General features: G+C 39.3%; 1 protein-coding gene across 1 annotated transcript in view; it reads left to right on the top strand.

The window, feature by feature from the left end:
- The window catches only part of ARHGAP26 (Rho GTPase activating protein 26), a 552571-nt gene that overhangs the window by 464880 nt on the left and 69398 nt on the right, over positions 1-18293 (top strand). The gene's annotated exons all lie outside the window — the stretch shown is intronic.

The raw sequence follows: 18293 nt of genomic DNA, 5'->3' as shown, positions 1-18293 counted from the left end.
CCCTCCACGGTTTTGTCCAAAGAAATGTACAGATCGGAGCAGGTTGGACACCAAGCCCCCTGCCTTGGTATTTTTCTGCAACTGAGACCCTTAACCTGGGGTCTATGGACTATACATTCCCAAAGATCTTTGAACTTGGATGAGGGAAAAACATTTATACTTTATTTTTACTAACCCGTGGCTGAAATTTAGCATTTCCTTTAATTATGTATGTAGACCACAAATATTCTGTGAAAGGATCCATAGTATCCGCCAGACTGCCCCCAAGAGCTTCACAACACAAAAGAGGTTAAGAATCCCTGTTCTGAACCTTGAAATACTCTCTTTACACTTGGTATATTGAGGGGAAGTTAGCTGTTGAATGGTGAAACTTTTGTACCTTAAAACCACATGCGGTCCCTGACTTTCTAAGGAAAGAAAAATCTGGGCACATACCAAAATGAAACTGGAGATTTAGAAAAAGAATCATTGAAATTGCAGAAGCACAGATCTTTACTCAGGATTATTTTTATCCTAGGAAGTAAAAGATTAGAGCTAAAAGGTGTGTGGAACCAATCCAGTCTTAGGCACAAAGAGAAGGGAAGATGAATGTGTAGAGTCTGCAGGTCATGGACAGAGGTCTAGTGAAACATTGACATTCTGGGGCAGTATGTTTTTCTCTTTATGTTGGGAAATGCTGTCTGGAAATAGAATTAAATTTCCCATATGCTGGGATATTTCTGGGATTTTTCCTCTCCCCCAGAGGAGGAACATTTTGATTTGAAAAGAAAAAGAGTATATTTGATTAATTTTGGAAACTTTATTCTGGGGAAACTAGAATAGATTCCAAGCTGTCTCAGAAAATCAAGAGGAGGAACAGGAAAATCTGTTTTCTCAGTTAGGCTATAGTACCATGACACACCATCTTCCCGCCCCAAACCAGGGATATGGTTCTTGCCATGTCCCTAGCTCCTATACAAACTATTATCCAAGTGCCCAGACCTGTTAGAATAACTAGTAACTCTCTTTTGTAAAGAGCTAAGAGTCCTTCCCATCAGCCCCTCATATTCACAACATATCCCAGAACCATTTTATTTTATTTTTTAAAACCATTACTTTCTGTCTTAGTAAAACTCTTAAGATAAGGGTAAGGGGCTCAGTGAACAGAATTTTTTTGAATGAAACTGGAAAAAACTGGAAAAAGTAACCTGCCCAGAATCACATAGTTAGATAGTATCTGAGGTCAAATTTGAACCCAAGACTAAAGGTCTAGTGCTCTATCCATTGTGCCACCTCGCTGCCCCCAACCTCTTTTGCTTTTAAGCTGTCTGTTAGTGATTCTACCCTGATATCTTGAAATGCTCCATTCTGAGAATCGCTGAAGAATATTTCTGGTCATCTATGAGACTATAGATAGGACTAGAAGTACAGACAAATAAAGACAATTTTTAATCCAACACATACACACAAATTTCATAACAGGATTTTTCTTGGTCTTTTGCTAGGGTATCTGATTCCATTTATTTCCTCAAATGCTACTTTTTTGTTTATTTTCCCAAGCCTCAGTTAAAACAGAGGCTTCCAGCTGGTTATGTCATATCACATACTCAGAGATTAATGGTATTTGCTATAAACATTAGTTTGGCCGTAATCTTATATCTCCCCAGGTTTTTGCCTCTGATTGAAACCTATGCTCGCTCTTCCACACAATTTAACCTGACACCAAGATTTTTTTCTCTAAACTTAACTGTATTCTGCTGAGAGACGGCCTGGCATAATGGAGAGGGAACTGGCCCTGAAACCAGGAAGATCTAGGTTCAAGTTTTGCCTCTATGAACCTAGACAAGTACCTTAGAGCCCTAAGACTGCACTTTTTTATTTTCAAACCCTTACCTTCTGTCTTGGTATCAGTTCTTAAACAGAAGAGCAACAAGGGCTAGGCAACTGGAATTAAGTGATTTGCTCAGGGTCAATCAGCTAGGAAGTATCTAAGGCCATATTTGAACCTTGGCCCTCCTAACTCCAGGCCTGGTACTTTATCCATTGGGCTGTCTAGCTGCCCCTCTAGATACCTTTACAAGGAAAATGGTGACTTTCCCTTGAAGAGAGTATTTTCCTCTTCTGGGACTTTCTTTTATCAAGTTCCAATTTTTATCCCAATCCTTAATCTCATTCTTGGTTAATCCGATCTGCATAACCACTTGAAGTCAATTATGTTACTGCTGTGGTTATTGAAACACTTCTAAATTTAGCAGAATCTCTGGATTACCATTCATCAGACTTCTCTTTCATTACTGGTTTCTATGTTTAATGAGACTAGAATTCTTTGTCATTATTGTCAATAAGTCTTTTTTTCCTTATTTTCCTTCCCTGCCCCCTTTGCCCTAGTTTCATTGCAGACATGGAACTGGGAGTCAGTCTTCTTCTCCAGCCATTTGGTCACAGACTCTTGGGGCTTCTACTTTTCCCCTAATCTGAACTGTTATATCTATGTTAGAAGGTCCATGAGGTCCATCCATTATCTTTCTTCATAGTGGACTTGGCACTTTAGTCTTGGAAAAGATGCTATTGTCCGACTAACTTCAGGCATTATATCTCTTATTGTGCTTTTGAGGATGTAACTGAAGTTACCCTATTTCTATTTTCCATTAAAAGTATAGGCAAGAAGGGAGGGAGACAAGAGGAATCATGTAACCTTGGGAAAAAATTAAAATTAAAAGTATAGGCAAATTATTTCTGTATCCACAATGTTGTAAAAGTGGGTTTTCTCCCAAAAGGCCGTGTAATATATTCTTTTATTTCCCTGACACTAAACCTGACCTTTAGTAGTTTTCAACTTAGAGTAAAGACCAGTATTATTGTATCATGATTTAGAGCTAGACATGACCTTACAGGTCATCTAGTCTAACCCCATACTTTACAAATGAAGAAACTGAGGCCTAGAAAAGTTAAAAAATGACTTATGAGAGCTCACTCAGATAGGATGTGGTAATACCTGGATTTGAACGTGGGACTGATTCCAACATTCATTTTATTATACAGATGTTCTCATATATACCTTGGGTTGAGAGATAGGAGATGGGAAACCTGTCCTAAATGTACATAGTTTTAAAAAGTTATTAGCTTCCAGAGAGACACTTATAGAATATCTATCTTTAGAGACACTGCAGTGGATACCAAGAAAGTACAAAGAAATGGACCGAATTTTTGAGGCCCAAGGGTAGTACAGAGCAAAAAGAGACAGATTTGGCCTCAGTGGAGAGAAGGATTTGACTCCCCCTTCTTTGTCAGAGACTAGAATAGAGAAAGAGAATATCAAGGGCTTGTGAAATGAAGAGGAGAGAGGGAAACAGAGGCAGAGAGAGATCTGACGGCAAATGGTCTCTATTTTCACAATAAAGTATGAGCTGAGATCTTTAGTTAAGGACTATGTTATTTACATTATCAGAGGTATAGAATCAGATTGCGTTCTAGTCAGTCATGAAAAGGTTTCAGAATTAGGTGAATTTCAAGTTGGTTCTAAACCAGGATGGAAACAATGAAAAACAAGAATATTTAAAGATTCCAGGGTGAAGAAGTAACAATATAATCGTGATCATTTACCCCAAGTACCTAGCATAATTACTTTTACATAGTTGGCACTTAATAAATGTTATTTTAATGAGCAATTTGATCAGGGAACTTCAGGATGCATTTATGTGTCTGTGAAATAATCACAACATTATTATTATTATTATAACTATTTGTCCAGCTCATCCAAGTTCCCAAAGTATGTTTTTCTTACAACTCTATGAAGAAGGGTAGTTTGGGGCAGCTAGGTAGCACAGTAGATAGATCACTAGGCCTGGAGTCAAGAGGACCTGAGTTCAAATCTCACCTCAGTTACTTCCTAGACCCTGGTCGAGTTACTTAACCCCAATTGCCTAATCCTTTTGCCACTCTTCTGTCTTAGAATTGATATTGAGAAAAGGTAAGAGTTGTTTGGTTTTTTTTTAAGGTATGTGTGTGGGGGGTTAATACAAGCCCTGCTCCCTGGCATCTCTTCTAGTGGTAAATTCTATGATTCCCTCATTCCTATTTTATACGTAAAGAAACTGAGGCTCAGAAATATTAAGTGATTTGCTCATATTTTTATAATTAGTCAGTGTCAGAGTGCTCTTGGCCCCAACTCTGGTACTCTTTGAACCCAACTCCCGGGTCCAGGGCGCTTTCCCATCCAAAGTCCTGCCAAAGGTATTTATAAGAGAGAGTACAGGATGTTCCCTACTTGTACTCCATTTACCAGCTACCCAAACCCATGCATGTTATTTCTGTGGCCTTTTCTTCACTACTGATCAAATACATAAAAAACGTGGAAGTGATCTCTTCCAACAGAGTTCACCCACTTCTGCTTCGAGTACCAGGGCTGCTCCTTTGCGGAAGAATTGCTGCCCTCTAAGCTGCCATTGCTTCTTGTCTGGAAGACACCGCCATTCCCCTCATGTCTCAGTAAGAGGAATCACTATAGCCCTAGCCCTGCCTCTTTTGCAGTATTCCCTCCCTCTCCCCACCTCCCAGGAGAAGATCTGAACTCCCCAAATGCTAAAGACTTGCAGGTTCCCCTCACTCAAGCTCCCCACCACACCACAGTGGTTTGTTTTTTTGGAAAGTTCTTTTGGAATTCTGGTTGTAGGAAGAGAAAGAGAATGCGTTCCTAGATTATCTCCAATTGTAACAAGAATGACATTTTCCATAGAAGAAGAGAATTGTCTTAGCATTTATATTATGGGGTATTTAGTCTGGTAAAGAAATAATATGAGGATGATATGATAGTTGTCTTCAAGTATTTGAAGGTTTGGTTATCCTGTGAATTGGATCTGTTGTTCTTCTTAGCCTTTAAGAGCAGAACTAGGTCATAGAAGCATAGGTTTAGAGTCAGAAAAGTCTTTGGAAATCATCTAAACCAGCCCTCTCATCTTATAGGGGAGAAAACTTAGAAACTTTGCAGATTGAGAGAGGTATGTCCAAAGTCACACAGCTAATTAAGTGGCAGAGCTAGAATTTAAGACCTAGATCCCTGATTCCCAGCCAGCACTTGTTTTAGTGAGTGGAAGTTGTAGAGAAACAGATTTTGGCTCCATATAAGGAAAAAACCTCCTAAGTTCCTAAGTGTCTCAGAGCAAATGGGATGTTTTGTTAGGTGATGATTTCCCCATCACTGAAGGTCTTCAAGCTGGCTGACCACCTGTTAGGGATGACATCAAGGAGATTCCTCTTCTGGTACAAATTTACATTTATGACCTTGAAATTACTTTCCATCTCTGAGATTCTATGATGTATGAGTGCTAAACAACCAGATTCACAAATGATGTTTTTAGGACACATCCCAAGTCATTTTAGTCCAATTTAATAAATATTCTCTTGGAGCAGCTGCCATGCCAGACAGTGTGCTCAGTCATTTTGGAAATATTAAAATTCTTGTCCTCAAGAAGCTTATGGTTCAATGAAAAATAGGACAAGTACAGAAAAAAACTATAAATAAAACAGAGGTGCCCTGTGTCTTAAAGAACCTGAAGCATAGGTCCTATGGAAATTTACAGATGAAGAGATTGTATCTGTTTGGGACGGATCAGGGGAGGCATCACGAAGGAGCTGGCATTTGAGTCTTGTTGAACAGGTTGAATTTCAGCAAGCATTTGGGAGAGGGAAAAGCACAACCTTCCTAAATTCTGGGTGCATTGAGGAAATGGTAGATGAGTACAGTTTGGTGGAAAAATAGAGTATGTAGGGTAGTGGTATGGAGGTAATGCACAAAAAGAGCTTGGTGGTGTATTTTGTGAAGATGGATGGATGGATGGAAGAGTGAGTGTGTGTGTGTGTACATGCATACATACCTATATCTATTTGACTTTATATTTTCAGATATATGTATGCATACACACAGATGCAATAAATATAAATGCCTTTGATTGTCAGCTCCTTAAGCTCAGGTCAATGCCTACCACATAGTAGGTGCTTAATAAAAAAATATTGATTGATTGTAGAGAGCCAGAATCTGGACAGTATTCTTTATGCAGGGACTTAGGGAGCTTGTAAAGGGTTTTGAGTGGGAATGACTTGACCAGAGCTTTGTTTTCAGAATATTAAGCCAGCAGAGGTCTGGAAGATGGCACAAAAGTGAGTAGACTAAAGGTAGGAATTGTGGCTTATAAGCTTTGTGCTGCCTGTAGTGAGAAATAAAGTTACCAAGATGAAAGGGAAAAGTTCAGTCAATAGTGGACCTCAAAGGCCGAAGAGAATGTATATTTAATTTGATAGCTAATAGAAATCCCTCTATGTTCTCAGATAGCAACAATAATGATGAAGCCAGAGCTCTTTTCCTTAGAGCAGTGATTCCCAAAGTAGGCACTACAGCCCCCTGGTGGGTGCTGTAGCGATCCAGGGGAGCGGTGATGGCCACAGGTGCATTTATCTTTCCTATTAATTGCTATTAAAATAAAAAAAATTAATTTCCAGGGGGCTAAGTAATATTTTTTCTGGAAAGGGGGCAGTAGGCCAAAAAAGTTTGGGAACCACTGCCTTACACTATCTTTACGTACCCAGAGGGAAAGTTGGCTGTCACAGTTTCTTCTAGAAGTATAGCCTGGCTGAGCTGAATGCATGATTCATGTAACCAAGTAATGCCAAAAAAGTTTCCTAAATTCTAGCTCCTACTCCAGAGTTGTTAGTCACTGCTGAAGCATGTGTGCACACACACACACATACATGAATACATACATACCCCTAGAGAGGCAGCAGGAAGAGTAGAACCTGATTTTGGAGGGGTTCTGCTATTTACTTGCTTGCTTATGTCCCAAGAACAAGTCTTGTAACTTTGGTCCTCAGTTTTCTCATAAAGTGAAGAGGAATTGAATTTCATCATTTCTGTGGTCCCTCGTACTCATCTGTTCAGTGTTCCTTGTCACACACACACACACACACACACACACACACACACACACTTTAAAATGCAGTGCTCCCAAGATCATTTTCATTTATGATTGCCTCAAAACAGATGGAATAGTGTTTTCAGCCTGAGCCTCCAGAGGATGGGAAGCAGAGGAGATCATTGTCCAATCTGTAGCTTTCCCTAAATATTGTACCTAGCAGTCAGGGGTCTGTGAGTCTCATGCTTGTTGGCTCTAACTGAGGTCACTGAATGACTTGCCTTATTCTCTAATGGAAACACTTTTCCATTGGGTTTTTTCTCTTGGCTAAGAAAAGCACCGTCATACTGAGATTACCAGTAGGTTTGGTGTGAAAATCCCTCCAATCACTGAAGAAAATCAGAGAAAATCTTTTGACATCAAATGCAGACTGATTGATTTAATTCTCTGTTAACTAAAGATAGCAGTCTAAAAATGGAGGCCAAACTGCATTTATTTTTGTCAGAGGATCAGAAGGCAGCATGCTCTAATGCTAAGAAACTGAAATCTGGGACTAGGGAGCCCAAGTTTGAATGCCAATTCTGAGGGCTTAGGCAAGTCATTTTTCCTTTCTCAGATTCACTTTTCAATGAAATTATAAAATTTCAATAAAATGGAGAGGTTGAGTTAGACTGGAGGCTCTTAAGCTAGAGTAGTCCATGGGGATTAGTCAACTTGGATGAAAAAAACTATATACATATTTATTTTTACTAACTGAAATTCACCATTTCTTTTCATTAAGAATTTGTTTTTAAATTATTTTGAGAAATAGTCCATAGGCTTTACCAAATTGCCATTTGTTTCTATGAGCCCCCTACTCCCCACAAAAAAGGGTGAACCCATGGATTAGATAATATTTAGGATTCTTCTCTTTTGGCTCGAAACTAATTCCATGAATCTACAGTTCCATATTCAACTCAGAAAGGGCAAACACAAATGCAGATCCACCTTAATGCTGATGATAATGTGGGTGGATGCTGTTTGCAGGAAGCAAAGGGCTAAAAAACATGGTTTCCCAGCTTTTTTACTCCAAGTTTCCCATGCACTTGGGTGTTTCCCAGAGATGGTAGACTTAGAGATTATTGTACATTCATCATTTTTTTTTATTGCAAAATTCATTAAGCCGCTGTGCCGTTATCATCACATCTTGTTGGTATGATATATTACCAGCCTTATTGCAAAACTTTAACAAGGGAGGAAAAGCACACCTCTCCCTACCAGGGTTCGTGAGAGCCTCTGGGTATTTGCTTCTATTTTCCTGCTGCCTGCCTGAAGAACACTCTTCTCTGCAGAACTCCTTTCTCTTTGCTACCACTCTCCCTTCAGATTTGTTTTGTGAAGTGGCTAATAAAGATGCTCAGCTTTTGATTTATTGGCTCAGGCATTTTAGATCGAGCCTGGCTGTCACTGTGAAAATCGACCATGAATCAGAAATCTACGGTGAAATCCATCAGGCTCCCCTCCTTCCCTCTCCACCTCCAAGTGATGCTGAAAATCTTATTTCTTTCTTGTCTTTCATCACTGTTTAGGCGTTCGTTCAGACATGTACAGGCCTGTCAAGACATTTGGATTTGGCTTGGCTGTGCTTGTAATTTTTTTTTCCCAGCCCCATTTAGGAGAGAGGTCCTCTGTAGTATTTGAAAGGGGTACCATTAGAGGGAGTGGGAGACACTTCCTAAGTATTGAAAGTGAGAGAGCTCCTGGATTCCCATGGCAACCACCTGAACAAGTACAATGTCCCCGAAATTATTCTATATTTTTCTTCATTTAGTTGTGGTGAATTAGTTGTGGATTCATGCTTTTCCCACTCCTGTTTTGCACAAGAAAGACCCTTGACTTAAGGTGGGTGGAGACACATGGTATGAGGCAATTACAGAAAAGCGCATATGTTACCTTGCCCCTGATTCTTTGGTTACAAGGCAGATCCACTGGTTGATCTTGTTGTAAATATAGTGGGTAGAGCTCTGGACTTGGTGTCGGGGAGAATTGAATTGAGTCAAATCCCACCTCAGTTACTTATTAGCAGACTAGACAAAGCATTTAACCTTGCTCAGCCTCAGTGTCCTCATCTGTAAAATAGGAATAATAATAACATCTACCTGGCAGGATTATTGTGTGAATCAAATGAAATAATATGTGTAAAGTACTTTGCAAACTATAAAGCACCATATAAATCTGTTAATATCACTATTAGGGATAGGGACTGGATTTGTAATTTCATTAGTACAGGGAGCTCGAGGGTGAAGAAACTCTTGACAAATTTAAATGAGCACATTCTCTGCAATTTAAAATCTTGGAGAGATTCCCAGAGTTCTGAGAGGTTGTGACTTGTCCAGGGGTCACCCAGCCAGTATACTGGCATGTCATAGATGAGAGAAGAACTCAATTCTTTTTGGCTCCAAAATCTTAATCTTCTATGCCGCATCTTTTTTTTTAATTATTAAATTTTATCTAGGGTTGCTAAAAAGTGCCCTTTGAAAAACAGCTTATGAGCACCAAATTAGAATTATTTTGTTAGCCTGCAGATGTACTTTTTTTCATTTCTTTTGTTTAGTATTCATTTGATGCCAGCAATGTGTGAGGAACTCATATAGCTCCCCAAAGTTGGTCCTAGAGATCTACTAAGCCTTTTTTGTTTCTATTTATCATTTCTTTCTCTGGAGGTAGACATACCCAAGTTGATCTCCAGTAATATTTCTGTTGTTCTATATATTTTCTTTTGGTTCTTCTTATTTCACTCTTCAAAATTTCATGTAGGTCTTGCCATGTTTTTCCAAAATCAATCCACTTATCATTTCTTACAGCATAATAGTATTCCATCACTATTGTGCTATAAGGAATGATGAAAAGGATGATTTCAGAAAGAGCTGGTAAGACCTACGTGGACTGAAGCAAAGTGAAATAAGCAGAACCAGGAAAACATTATGCACAGTAACTAAAATATTGTGAAATGATCAAATGTGGTAGACTTTGCTACTAACAACAATGCAGTGATCTAGGACAATTACTAGGGATTTAGATCCAAAGTATGCTATTCACCTCCAGAGAAAGAACTGTTAGGATAGGAATATAGATGAAAACATATGATTTATCATATGTTTATTTGGGGTTTTAGTTTCATTAGATCATTCACTTACAAAAATGAATAATATGGAAATATGTTTTGCTTAATAATAACCTAGAAAATTTTTTAATATTCAAATAAAAAAATAGTATTCCTAGAAAATAAAATATATATAATACCAGAAAAAATAAAATTAAAAAATTCAAATAAAAAAACAAAAATGTTCCTAGAAAATTTTACATATATATATATATATATGTATATACACACACACACACATAAATAATCTCAGGAAAAAATAAAATAATTCAAATAAAAAAACAGTCGTATTCCATCACAATCGTATGCCACAACTTGTTTAGCCATTCCCTAATTGATGGCATACCTTCAGTTTTTAAGTATTCTGACTAGGACACCTTGCAGAATGGCTTGCCTCCTGGAAGTTTGCATTCATTGCTTAGCTAGGGCACATATCCAGGATGTCACACTTAGGGTCCATGTGATACATACACGTATTATCCTTAGGTACTTCCTTCAGCACGTCAGGAATCTGTGAGTTACGTTTTTGTTTGTTTTTTTTTTTCCCCCATATTCCTCATTCTACATAGATCAGCACTCCTCCATGCCTTAGTGATTAGTTTTAGGAAATCATCAACAAGAAGCTATTTAAGTAGCTCCTGTGTGCCGGACACTAAGCTACAAGAGCAGAAAGGAGAAGATTCTCTGCCCCAAGGAATTTACAGGAGAGACAGGGTGTCCATGTACATAAAGGTAGATATAAAGTAGATGCAAGGTGATTCAGAGGGGAAGGCATTAACAGCTGCAGTGGAGGTTGGGAGGGATCTCCAGAAAGGCTTCCTGTAGAAGATGGTATGAGGAGAACCTTGACTAATGCCAAAGGGACTGACAGACAGAAGTGGGAGGGGACGGCATTCCAGCACTGGGAGGCAGAGATGCGGGGTTATGTGTGAGCAATATTAGGAAGGCCAATTTGGCGAGGCTGTCGTGGGCATGGAAATGTAACGCCATGTGATGCCATGGAATGAAGCAGGAAAAATTCGTTGCCTTTTGACCGCCCTTCTGGGGATGAGCATCACCCAACTTAAACTCCTTCTCAGGTTAACAGACGCAGAGCCTGTCACCAGGTCAGTAATCAGAACCTCCCGGTGCTAGGAAGACTGCTAAAGGCCAAGACTCCTTGGTGTAGCCTCCGAGGACCACGAGACCTTTTCAGGGAGTCGACGCCGACTTTTCCTTTCTTCCCTTATTTTCCTATTTCTGGATTTGTGTTTACTGACGATGTCATGAAGGGAGAGAGATGCTGGCAGAAATGTGGGGAAGAGGCAGGCATTTGCATTCTCCATGACGGATCTAGGAATGCACTTCCTCATTGATGTTCTGTTACTTTAACACCCTTTAACTCTCTCTGTGATCTCATCCGTTTGCCCTTCAGTTAAAATGTTTTTAAAATGCCCATTAGCCCATAATTTTTTTCCCCTCTAGTTAGTAGCTTTTCACCAGCCCTTCCCACACAGCTTGATGCCAGTGTCAGAGTTGGAATGAGTCATCAGTAGTCTGAACAAGTCTGGCATGGTTCTGTGAACCCACTAGCAAGGGTAGGGTTTTTGTTGTTGTTGTTGTTGTTGTTGTTGCTGTTTGAGTTTTTTTTTTTTTAATTTTGTTTTGTTTTGTTTTTATTGGGGAGGGGGGGGTGGAGATAGGAGGAGATCAGGTTAACATTTTTTGATGGTGTCTAATCTGTTTCCGGTCTTTTGCCTGTGGGTGCATGCAGATTTGCTTGCTTGGCTGGGATTTTGCTGTCTTATTTTATCGACTTTCCTGGATGATTTTTTATTCTTTGGATTTTTCTTGTTTTAGAATTCATTCTAAGGGTAATCTAGGTTTGTTGTTGTTGTTTTACAGTTATTTTTTCTAACACAGTTTTGATCTATGAAAATGCTTGATTTGGCATCATTTTTATTCTCTCCCTAAACCCTATAATATTTCCACTGCCTTCCCAATCATCCACCAATAAGAATTTTAGTACTTTAGCATTTATTCAGTTCAGTAAATAGTAGGAGCCTAACATGTATAGGTAAAGCAATAGACAGTGGTGTAGTGTATAGAAAGTTGGCCTTGAAGTCAAAAAGCCCAAGCAGGATAGAATTCTTCCTCCTCCAAGCTATGTGATCCCAGATAAGTTACTTAATCTCTCAGTGCCCTCAGGCAACTTTCTTAAAACTGAAGGTCTTTTTATAGGAGCTACCTGGTAGGAGTTTACATCAGGGAAATATCCCAGGTAGATGAACTTAGACCCCCACTCAAAACCAACTCAAAATATGGATCGTATGGAGCTATCTCACCCCAAATACTTCCCTTAGTAATTCTGAGTCTACTTCTCGTGAATTCCGAGTTATTTTCAGCTGGCTCTCTTTACTCCCTTGGTGTCTGGAAGATTTGCATGTCATTCACCACTGAGTGAAATTCTAATCAAAAGAGTTTGCCAGTTAGTTGGCCCTCACTTCATTGGCTGGAAAATGATGAGTTCTTGCCATGAATGTTTTGCTAGCTTGTCTTCTCCATATACAGAGTTTGCCCTTCATTCTGGGTACATTATACTATGCTTCATGGTTGCAATTTTGTTCATAGGCCAAAAAAAAAAAGTCAAGGAATTCTTCAAAAAGAATTTTAAAACAAAAAGAACAAAATCCCTGTGTCATCCAATAAAGGGACTACTAGCAAAGCAAACATGAAACTACAAACCTTTAAGCTCTGCTGGGATTCTAAACAATGGCTGCTTTATTCTTATTTTCCTAACCCTGAGAGGGGAAGTCTGAGTCCTCATTTTTCTGTCCTTATCTTTTCTTTTTCCTGAGAGGCAATGTGGCAAAGTGGAGAGGTGACCTGAAAGACCCACCTCTGACACATACTGGCTGTGTGACTCTGAGGGAGTCCCTTAACCTCTCATTGCCCTGGACAATTCTCTAAAAACTACAAATCACAGAGGGAGTGATGAGTTGACCTGCACTAATAGAATTTCCTCATCTAGGAGTTCCTTATCATTACAGGTCCAGCCTGTTTCCTTTTCCTTATTTGATTTCTATCATATATATCTGATGCTGCCAACTAGGTCTTCCTCTCTGCTCTTTGATCAAAATCACACATGTTTCTAAAAGCTTTATTTAAATCAAGTTATATTTCATATACACTGGGGAAGTAAGACTAATTAGTCATTAATTATTTATCAAGTGCCTACTCTGCCAGGCAGTGTGCTAAGCCCTGGGGATACAAAGAAAAGACTGGCCCCTGCTCTCAAGTAGCTCATAGTTGAATGGGTGAGACAATGTGAAAACTTCTGTGTACCTAATTATGGATAGGATAGATTGGATATAATCAATAGAAAAAAGGCATTACAATTCAGGAAGGCCAGGAAAGATTTCTTGAAGAAGGTAGGATTTGACCTGAGATGTGAAGGAAGTCAGAGAAATGTGTAGGTGGCAATGAGGAGGGAGAGTATTCCAAGCATGGAAGACATCCTAGACCAGTGGTGGTGAACCTTTTAGAAACTGAGGGACCATATTGCAATCCTCATACCATATGTAAGCCCCCCCACCTTACCTTAGACAGAGGAGGGAAGAAGCACTCCCATTGGGCTGCTGCGCAGAAGGGTGGGTGATGGGAAAAAGGTCCTCAGGCACGATGGAGAAGGGGAATCGAGCAGCCCCATCTGGCACAACAAAAACGTGCCATAGGTTTACCAACATGGGCCTAGGCAGTCTCAGACAGGCAGCATGGCCAGAGTCTTCAGGAATAAAAGCCTGCCAGGTGCTACAACCCCATTGTACCAGTGCTGCAAAACTCTGAATTGCTCATAGAAAGGTGGCCAACCCCAAGGCACCAACACAGCAGCTTTCTTAAACTGCTGGTCTCAGACCAGAGATCTAAGAACAAAAGGAGCCAAAAAGAGCACAGTGTGGGGCTTCTGTTATGTCTGAGGGAAAGAGCATGGTATCCAAGTGGGGCCATTTCTCACCAATCCAAAGTCATCAGGGGCAGCGACCTGGGTTGGTGAACTATGAATTATCCAATGAGAAAATTCCTGGACGCCTTGAGATCCAACTCCCAAGGAAACTATCATCAGGCAGAAAGTGAATAGGGGAAAATCAGGAAGTGGGGAAGACTGAAATTACTGAAGATCTCCAGAAGAAAAAAGACCTTGAACAGAGGCAAATAAATCAACAGGGAAAACAATAATGACAGAAGGAATATGAACCCCAGATCCAGTAAATGACTTCTGGTATGTATAAATAAATAATGTAAAAAAGTAGGAAAAATGATCCATTTGATAAGATAGAGGACTTATGGAGTTTAAGGAGAACATGGAACCAGAATACACTATTCCTGAATGGTTCAAAGAGAAATGGGACTTGTGAAAGCTGAAGTTATGACTTGCATAACAAAAATAATGGGCAGAATTGAAAAACTTGGATTTGCACCAAAAAAATAAAAGCTAGAACAAAATATTGTGACAATCTAGAAGAAGGAAAGCAAAAAATCAATAACATCAAAAGAATTTTGTTCATTCGTTTTGCAAACAAAACATACAGATCTCAAAGACAGGATGTTCAGAGACAACCTAAGGATCATAAGTATCTCGGAAGCACACAATAGGACCAAAAAACCCTTAAAACCATAATAAAGGAAATAATAGAACTGCCCAGAAATTCTGATCATGGAAAATGGAATTCCAATGGAAAGAATTCACAGATCACCTTGGAAAAAACCTCAGGCTGCAAACTCCAAGAAACATAGTGATTAAATTTAGCAGTTCATTTCAAAAACAACCAGCCATCTGGAGAAAGATCTCTAAATACAAAGAAAAGGGCATTTGACTAACACAAGACTATTCCACACTCATTAAAAAAAGGATGAGGGAATGGAATTGTATGTTCTGAAAAGCACTGGACAGCAGGATGAGTCCCAGGATGACCCACCCTGTAAATCTTAGCTTAGCCATAAATGGAGGGGAAAGATGGGTATTCATTCACAAAGAGGCATTTGAAACATTTTAAGTAGGAAAACCAGAACTGCAGAGATTATTTGCTTCTTGAACATTTCACACAACAGAAGTATAGGAGGATGCAGCAACAGCATAGGGACCAGTAAGAAACTTCTTTCCAAATCTACACAGACAAGGGTGAAGGAAGAAATCTGGTAGGGGTACTGTGAAGAGTTGGGCATGGAGCATTTTGGACAGAACCCTGGCAACATCCTGCCTATCGGTAAATCAATGTGTTTTTTGTTTTGTTTTAGTTTGGTTTGGCTTTTTGTGTGGGACTGTTACAACATAGGAGGTATATGAAAGGAGAGAGAGAAGGAAAGGGATACTGAGAAACAGATGATGGGCAAAAAGGTGCCCCTTGTATTCTCAGAAAGAAACACTGGGGAGTGGGGTAGAAGGATTGGAAAAAGGGGGAAAAGGAAAGAGGCCTTGCTTTGCTGGTGGGAGGGGACTCTACTAATTAATAGCTTCTATGAATAAAGAGAAATGATCTGGGAAGGAAGATGGGGACCTTGAACTGGATTTGGCCTGGGAGATTTGATGCTTGGAAAGTCTACTCATCCTATCTCTGGAAAAGAGGAATTGGAATCCCTCTAGGCATCTGGCACTTGGCAAAGTGGGAAAACATGGACTCAGGGAGGAGATATTCTCCCCACATCCACCTACCCCAATATGAAGCCCCAAATGTCTTTGGTCTACTCAAATAAAATGCTTACTTCATACTCAGATGATCTTTTTTTAAGTCTTGTACTTCTTAGGGGATATTTTATTGTTCTCAGTTTGACTACTTTGTGCAAAGGAAAACTTTACTCAGACTGATTCATACTGATAAGTGGCACATTCATTCCCTTTGTGAACCCTTAATTATATAATTTTAGAGTTGTTTGCCTTCTACAGTAGCAACATCCCATATTGTATAATAAATGACCCTCGTTACTCCTCCCACATCTTGGCTTAACATAACTTTTGTGGTTTCTGATCCGTTATTGATTCTCCCTTCTGGGACTTAGACTCCTAAATGAGTGCTTGCCGAATGTTTCTAAATTTCAGGATTTCACTTAATATAAGGTTTTATCTAGGGTAAAAATGTTGGGTTTTCCTGAATACAAAATGTTTGACCTTCTTATAAACTTTTTTAGGGCAAGTATTGTTTGATTTTTATATTCGTATCCATCTTTGTACTTGGTAGGCACTTAATCTTTGTCGGTTTGAATGAATTGGCAGTTCTGTGGTACTTAAGGGTCTTTCACTAGGGCTTCGCTCAGGTCCTAAAGAGGAGGAGGTGGGGAAAGGCCCATGTCTTCCTTGGTAATCAGAAATTCTATACTGCTATTTCACTATGAAGCGATGGCAGAGGCAGTAGGGCAGAGTAGATTGAGGGTTAGATTTAGAATATGGAAAACTTATAAAAGAAGCATAATAATTATCTCCAAGGGGTGCTGTGAGTCTTAAATACGATAACATAAGCAAAACACTTAATGCCATATAAATATCTGTTTATTAGTAACATTTTCTTATGAATTTTTTTAGTGGGCATGACTCATATAAAGGTCTAAGCATCCTGGCACCTTTCCCCCTTTCACTGAAAAAAAGACCAGGGTTCAAAAAGTACGATTTTGCATCCATAATAGAAACAGATATTGGCCTCATTGCTCTCTTTCCAAATGACATTGTGCCAATACATATGATTTTAGGGATAGAACGGGACTCTGAAAGAGTAACAAAATCGTTCAGTGGGGAATGATCAGGCCCTCTGCTAGACTAGACTTTGTTTGTGTAAGGTGTTTTCCTGACAACTAAGATAATTACCCAAAAGTTAAATGAATTTGAATTTTCTAAATAATGAATGACTCAATTTTAAAGATTGGTGTTGTTGTTTATTCGTTTCAGTTGTGTCTGACTCTTTGTGGCCCCATTTGGGGTTTTCTTGGCAAAGATAGGGGAGAGTTTTGTCATTTCCTTGTCCAGCCCATTTTACAGATGAAAAAACCAAGACAGAATTTAGGGTCTTATCTAAGACACATAGACCAGATTGAACTTTTAGGCCCTCCTTACTGAGCCCAGCTCTCTCCCACTGTGCCACCACACTGTCCACCTAGCAGACTGATCCTCCCTGTTAATGCTGCTTAGTGTGGATGCCCAAGAGCCTCAGAACTCCAGAGCTCAAGAGATCCACCTACCTGCCTTTGTCTCAACCTCAGCCTCCCCAGAAGTAGGGATTACAGACTTGTGCCCCCATGCCTAACTACATCTCATTCTCAAGTAATCATGTTTGGTTTTTTCCTTTAAATTATTTTCTCTGTTTTTAGAAGACACAAAGAAAATAGAGATGAGCATGATCTAATGGTTAGGGAGCCTTTCTAGGAGTCAGAAAGACTTTAAGTTCAAAGTCTTTTCTCAGATACCTATAAATGTAAGACTCAGTGTGCATATATAAGTCACTTCATGGTATATATAAGTTATTTCATAAGCCCCAATTAACTCTCTCAATCTAGACCAGAAACTTCAAGGCAGTTGCTGATTTACACATTGATAGAGGGAGTTTCTTCATCAGGAGTTAAAAATCAGAGGTCCCCCATAAAAACAAGCCATGCTCTTTATTTAAGTTAATTATTTAATTTTTAGGAATTTAATTCTATAAAGCTGTATTTAATTCTATAAACTCAGTCATTTTCCTTGGAGGTCCCTTTTCTTGGAGACCAATAGACTTCTTGGGACTCAGTTTTATTTTACATATGCAGATTGCTCTATAGTCAATTGCATTCTACTTTTCCAAGGAATTATAAGCCACAATTAAATGAAGGGCTTTAGAGAGGACATAGAAAAGAAAAGAATACTAGGGAAAAGGAATTCAATGTCCAATGCTGAGGTGCAATAAAACTTCAGGCAAGAGGTGCCCAGAGGAACATTTAAGGTAGAGAGTCTATTGTAAGGGTGAAAAGGGGGCTTTATTCACCTTTGGTGATTAAATCTGAAGATGGGCAGTGTAGACTTAATCTAATTATCACACTATATAGGTATGGCACACAGAACTTAGTATTCTAGATGTGATCTGAGCAAGGAAGAATTGCTGAAGTATATATATATAGGTGGGATTGTAGATAGAGTTCTGTCCTGCAGTCAGGAAGACCTGAATTCAAGTCGGCTTTTCTTCACAGAACTGCTAAAAGAATCTCTCTCTCTCTCTCTCTCTCTCTCTCTCTCTCTCTCTCTCTCTCTCTCTCTCTCTCTCTCTCTCTCTCTC

The sequence above is a fragment of the Gracilinanus agilis genome, chromosome 2 (assembly GCF_016433145.1).
Source record: "Gracilinanus agilis isolate LMUSP501 chromosome 2, AgileGrace, whole genome shotgun sequence".
Taxonomy (NCBI): Eukaryota; Metazoa; Chordata; class Mammalia; order Didelphimorphia; family Didelphidae; genus Gracilinanus; species Gracilinanus agilis.
This window is presented reverse-complemented; position numbering and strand designations above follow the sequence as displayed.